Source organism: Sarcophilus harrisii, chromosome 2 (assembly GCF_902635505.1).
Source record: "Sarcophilus harrisii chromosome 2, mSarHar1.11, whole genome shotgun sequence".
NCBI classification, from domain to species: Eukaryota; Metazoa; Chordata; class Mammalia; order Dasyuromorphia; family Dasyuridae; genus Sarcophilus; species Sarcophilus harrisii.
This window is the reverse complement of record NC_045427.1, coordinates 178,968,634-178,975,428: the sequence shown is the minus strand read 5'-3', so window position 1 is coordinate 178,975,428 and position 6,795 is coordinate 178,968,634. Positions and strand designations below refer to the sequence as shown.

The 6,795-nt window shown below is 38.4% G+C and overlaps 1 pseudogene; it reads right to left on the bottom strand.

The window, feature by feature from the left end:
* Positions 1-2,433: 2,433 nt before the first annotated feature.
* LOC100930407 lies at positions 2,434-3,237 on the bottom strand (annotated as a pseudogene).
* Positions 3,238-6,795: the final 3,558 nt, after the last annotated feature.

Genomic DNA, 6,795 nt, shown 5'->3' with positions numbered 1-6,795 from the left:
GTACTTATTAAAGTGTGATTCAAGCATAACTCTCCACTGCCATTATGATCTTTACCTGTGAGTATCCAAAGAATTAGATATACTTGTCCACATAGGACCCAGAGGTTTGCTCTCATGGTCCCATTGCCTTATTCAATTAATAATTCCATAAATAAATTAGCAATTCATTGACAAATATGGTCAGTGTTTTAGACTGTTTCACACACAGTCATTATTAGCTTTATGTGATTTTTTCCTTTGGCATAATATGGGTTTTATAATTGTGGGCAGAGTGAGGGAGAAGTGTTGGGCAATGACTAAGGTATAAAATAACCAAAGGAATGAATAAAACTTTTTTTTAAGAGGTAAAGAAATCCATACTGCCTCATTAACAATGTGATTGCCTTACAGTCCAGGTGAATACTCTGCCTTCACTAAACAGATGGTGTTCTGAATAATTAAGTTGGGTATTTTGAAAACAAGGTTTTAATTTCCACTGGGTATTTATCAATCACCTGTGGTAATGATGATTTTATTAAAATGTCATAGTATCTATTGGGGCTCTTTGAGAAAAGGTTTCAGAAAAACTCTTGATCTCAAGAAACTAGAATTAAAACTGAGGGGGAGGAGAAGGAATTCTTTATCTTCTTCCATTTCCTACCTTCCTTAAAGGCAACTGCTGATAAAGGTGGCATTGTTAATGAGCTAGCCAGTTCCCATGTCATCTGCTCTGGCTGTGGACCATGACTAACAAAAAGACTAGATATATCTCTCTTTGAACTACCTTTTAAACAACTACATTTAACTCTGTCATGACTTCCCTGAACTCAACAAAGCAAGAACTCCTAACTTTACCTCTCCAGATCAGATGCCTTTGTGGAATCCTGTTTCCAATTTGGAAGTTTGTCTCTGGAGTATCTGTATTTTTTATTTTTTTAAATAAATTTTTATTCATGTCTTTGGTTTTTACACCACCTAAATTTCCCTTTGGATCTTTCCCTTCTTTCTCCCAGAAAGCATTCTATATAACAAAGAACTTTTTTTAAGGAAGAAAAAAAAAAAAAAAAAAAAAGAGGAGGAAAAAAAATCACCCAAACCAGTCAATACATCATAACAATCTGACAACATATGAGATGTTCTGCACCAGTGGACCTCCAACTTCTTCAAAGTCATGTAGAAGGGTGTTCTTTGCACGAAGCTTGGTACTTTTGCAACTTCTTTTTATTTTATTTATTTACTTTGATCTTAAAGTGTACAATTATTTTATTTCCACATTTGACAGCAAGAACTTCATTTACACAGGAACCTGCAACTAGTACAACAACTGACAAAGAGGTGTTTCCCCATCAGAGGGGACAAGGTTTCCAACAAAGCAAAGATGGACCTAAATGGCTCTTCCCTCCCTCCACCCCCCCCCACCTTCCCCAGAAGACAGAACAATAATCAAAACTGACAAAATAAATCAGGACCCAGAACTTTCTAAGCAGCAGCTTTGATGAATGAATACAGAACAACAGAGTGGAATTATCAACCATCTATGTGTGCACAAGAGCAAGAATGCTTATCTCCCTCCCCACTTTCCCCAGTACTCAGAATGGTGGGATTTAGGAATGATAGGGAAGGTTCCCACCTATAGTTGAGAATGTTTGCAGGTTAATTAAGTCCAGGGCAGATAGGGCTTCTTGTTCTGCAGTAAAAGGTATCCAGAGAGAAGCTGGGATAAAGATTCTCCATAAATTCAGCTTAGTGATATATCCTGCCTACCTTCCTTTCCAAAGTCAATAGAAGTCACATTCTCTTAGTGATTTCACTACCACTGGGAAATTTCATTAGACAGTAGAATGGAAATTTTTTATTTTAGGGTGCTAATGTCAAACAAGCTTTCTCTTTGGTCCCCAGGCCTGGCCTTCCATTTAGAAGGACAAGAAGGAAACATCACATGAGACAGAGATGCAAGCTCCTAGCCCAACATCTCCATAAAAGACAAAAGGAACAAACATTCTCTTCTTATCTCCATACTCCATGTCTTTCTGTCCTTTTAAGTAAAGTCTGGAGATATATATATAAGCCCAATAAGCCAGGCAATAGTGGTTAGAGCTCTAGAGTCATAATCACCTCCGAGAATGATACTTAAGGATATTGGGGGAGGATAAAGCCCGCAGTAGGACTATGGAAGAGATGTAGCCAAGGAGAGATGATAAAAACCAATGTGGTCAAATACTGGGGTAGTTATAGAGCATCTTCTTCTGGCTCTCCCACCCACACCCCTCCTACCAATGTGTCAAACTGGGTTTCCCACCAGGGTAAGAAAACTGTGTAACTGTGTAAGGAAGTCCTCCCTAAACAGACGATCCAAAAACAATCTATCACTCCACCCTCCACAAATGACCCTTCTATCCAGCACAACAAAGCCTAATTTTGCAGGCTGGGAAGAGGGCAGGAAGGAGGGGTGCCATCCCCATTTCCCAATCATACATGTCGAAAACTTCCCTATCCAATCCAGCAGCTCTGTCCTGCAATGCCTTCTTCTTCCCATGGAGGCTATCATCACTGTAGGCAACATAGAGAAAACAGTCTTCCTCATGGTTGTCCTCATAAAGTTGGTCCACAATAGCACTAGTAGGAGGGATAGGGTTGTTAACGAAGACGAATAGGGCGCTTTCTGGCCGAAGATGGATCCGTTTCCCAATTAAGAAGTAGAAGTGACCAACTGTTAGGTCAGAGGGTACCAGGTACTTCCTTTTATCCAGGTCAGGGACTCTGGCTGTAGGTGCCTTCTCCACAATCACAGGGACTCTGTCAGGGTATTTCTTCCGAATCTTCTCCCCTTCTTTTTTCCAGTACTGGAAAGGATGATCTTCCTTGTATTGGAATTTCATGATGCTCTGCAGCATCTCAGATCTCCCTGGGGGGCCTGGCTTAAAGCAAGCAGATTGATTCTCCAATGCTGCGTTCCCCCGTGGGAGTCCAGTTAAGAGATACAAAGGACCTTGGTGCAACTTCTTTTTATTATTTGGTGGTGGTTGTTCTTTATATTTACATTAATTATTTGTGTAGGTTGTTTTCTTGACTGCTTCCTTCACATCATTTCAGATGAGTCATTTATGTTTTTTGGAAGGACACATGATAGAAGCATTCCATTATCTACCCCTTCTGATTCATTGCCCTAGCATAGGAATGACCTTGGGTTCTCAAAGGTCAAACACCAGCAGTCCTGGTAGGGACTCCAGAGCTAAAAGAAGTCTAGATTTGATTGTTATTGTTTGTCCTTTGTTCTTGAAGGGGACCATGACATCAGGTTGATAATGCCATGACATACAAGTTGAATTGGGTTTAAGTGAGGGAAGACTGTGCAAGGTCACCCTCCTCACTTCTCTCTCCAGAGCCATGTGGGGGCCAGTGGCAAGATACAGGTCCACGATGACTAGACATGGTCCTGGATGAAATGGGACCTTGTTAAGCTAAGGTCTTCAACAGATCTCAGTTTCACTGAGGCCACAACTATTCAGTGATTAAGTAGTTATTGAGGCAAAGAATCTCCTCTTTCATCTAATCAAAAAGAAAAAAAAAAAAAGGTAATCTAAATAAATAAATCTGGAAGGGGGAGACCCTCAGGGTTTCAGGCCAAAGCCAAAAATAATTGTTTTTACATTCAATTTGAGTCAATCAGAACCCAAACAATGACCCAATGGAACTTGGCCTGGACCTATCGATGGCCAATCAATGAGAATCAGGTAGGTTTTGATTTAAAGCATGGTTGTTAAGAAAGAAATCTAGACAGTAAACTTCAAGATATCTTGGGAGGCTTCAGAAATCCAAAAGAAAAAAAAAAAAAAGCATGTAAGAACATCTGTAGGTAAAGATATGATATCCTATGTGGACAGAGGCAGGGAAGGGAAGGAGGAAAGGTTCAAGTTTGGTAAAAGAACTGAGTTACTCTGATTCCAAAGCCACTGATTTTTCTACAATGGCTTAAGGGAAAGAAGATAAGGTGTTTTTGGAATATAAGATTAGAAAAGTGGATCTCTTTTCTCTTTGTAGATTTATCCCTGATTAAATTACATTGTTTCCTTTTCTCTGATTTGGATATCTCTCAAATTAAATTTTTTCCTTTCTTTTTTTTTCCATTTCCCTTTGACTCTTCCTTTTCTTCTTTTTCATCTCTTTTCTTTGTCCCTTCTTCCACGTTCACCTCTCTCTCTCTCTCTCTCTCTCTTTCCCCTTCTTCTGCCTCTGTTCTGTAAGTCTCTCACTGTGCTCTGTTCCTGACCCTCCTCCCCATGTATTGGTGGCAGCTTGGAGCTCCCCAAGGAAACCCTGAGCTTGCTGCTTTTGCTGAAGTATAATCAGGAATTGCTCTGTCTGTGGAAATTTCCTTCAACAAATATATTTTTTTTCCAGTTAGTCTTTAAGAAGCTTGAATATCTGAAGGTCATAAAAATGCTCCCAAAGAACACAATCCTTTACTCATTTGAAATGCATCTTTGGAATGTACAAAGATTTCCTGGTTACCTCCTTCATTGTGAGATCTAACCAGATTCAAACCAGGGAGAAGGAAATGGAACTAACTCAAGTCACTTCTGCCCTGAATTACACATTCATGAGGCTGGTTTGGAGGTTCTATATAGGCATATCTGTTCCTTGGAATTGTCCTCTTAAAAAATTAACAAAATTGGGGAATTAGACATAAGTATTTCTGTAGGGAATATCATCTGAATCTGGAAGTAAGGAAAGAGACTTTAGGATGCAGAGGTGAGGAAGATCTTCCCAGGCATGAAATAGAAAATGTGTAGAGACACAGAAAGGAGAGATAAAGCACTATATATGTGAAACAGCAAATAGGCCATGTTAATTTGAAACATGAAATATGTGAAGTGAATAATATGAAATTAATCTAGAAAGTTAAATTGGAGTAAGATGCATTTTATCCTATAGTCAATAGGCAGTCACTACAACTACTTTAGAAGAGCTACCTGTTCATATAAGTTCTTTAGTTATATCATTTTGGCTACTATGTGAAGGACAAGTTGAAGAAGAGAAAGACTGTCAGTGAGTTAGTCAATAATCACTTATTAAATGCCTACTATGTGTCAGGTACTGTACTCAGTGATGGTGATACAAAATGAGGCAAAACACAGTGCCTGATCTCAAGGAATTTACAATCTGATTACAACAAGCAAATTAATATTTATGAACAGGATTATAAGCAGGATAAAAAAGAAATAATTAAGAAAGGGAAACCCTAGTAAGAAGGGTCAGGTAAATCTTTCTTCATAAGCATTGCATCAAATAGAAATGGGGGCCACTAAACCATTATAAGGGTCCTTGTGGGCACATACTTAGAAAACCATATAGTAACATTATCTTTGTTCTATTATATTTTTATTTATTTTGCTATATATTTCCCAATTGCCTTTTAATGTAGTTCAGGCAGCCTTCAGGAATGTAATAGGCTGCATAGTATTTGACACCTTTTCTGTTGAAAACTGGATTTTACTTGGGACTTAAAGGAAGGTAGGGAAGCCAGTAAGTAGAGATGAGGAGATGGCATGTCTTATTTGTGGAATAGAAAGGAAAACAGTGTAACTGGATCAAAGTGGTGGGGAGTAAGGTTTAAGAACACTGGAAAGGGAGGAAGGTCTAGATTATGAAGATCTCTAAAATCAAAAAGAGCATTTTATATTTGATCCTGGAAGCTATATGTAGTTACTGAATTTATTGGGGATTGGGAGGGTGGGATGCCATGACTGGACTTGCACTTCAAGAAAATCACTTTGGTGGCTATATGGAGAATGGATTAGAATAGAGACAAAAAGACAGAGAGACCCACTAGCAAGCTGTTGCAATAATCCAGGCATGAAGTGATAAGGACCAGCACCAGAGTGGCAGCAAAGTCAGAGAGAAGGGGGTGGAGATGAGTGGATATTGGAGAAATGTTGCAAAAGCAAAGTCAACAGGCCTTGGCAAAAGATAGGTTATGGGGGAAGAGATGGTAGGAGTTGAAGATGACACCCAGATTGTGAATTTGAGATATTGGGAGAGATTGTTACTCTCAATAGTAAGAGAAGTTAAGAGGAAGGGAGGGTTTGGGGGGAAATTATGAGTTCAGTTTGATGATATATTTAGTTTAAGAGATATACTAGACATCTAATTATAGATGTCTGAAATATAGTTGGAGATATGAAATGGAAAGTGAGCAGGGTGATTAGGGAAGGATATTTAAATTTGAGAATCAGGGCAATTAGAGTGGTACAGTCAGGAGGATCTGAGTTCAAATCTAACCTTCATATGTTTACTAATTGTGTGGGTTTGTTTACCAAAAAGAAGGAGGAGGAGGAGAATCACCAGCATAAAGATAGTAATTAAATCCATGGGAACTAATAAAATCACTAAGTGAAGTAGTATAGAGCAGTGGTTCTCAAAGTATGGTCTAGAGAATCCTGGGGATCTCTGAAACCCTTTTAGAGGGTCTATAAATTCAAAAATAGTTTTTATTTCCAATATGGTAAATGTTTATAAATATAACCCAGATAAACAAAAACGCTTTGGAGAGATTCTCAATAATTTTTAATAGGATAAAGAGACTGAAAATAAGTTTGAGAACCACTGGTATGGTGGGAGAAGACTGTAGTCAGAGAGTTGAATTAGAAACCTACTGAACATGTTGTAGCTACAGACAATGAGGGTCTAAAGTAGATTGGAAGAAAGAATCGGACAGATACAAAAGATAATAAAATATTCAGAATTTGGCAATTAATTGGACATGCTAAGGATATAGATAATATAGATCATAATTTTTATTATCCATATCCTATA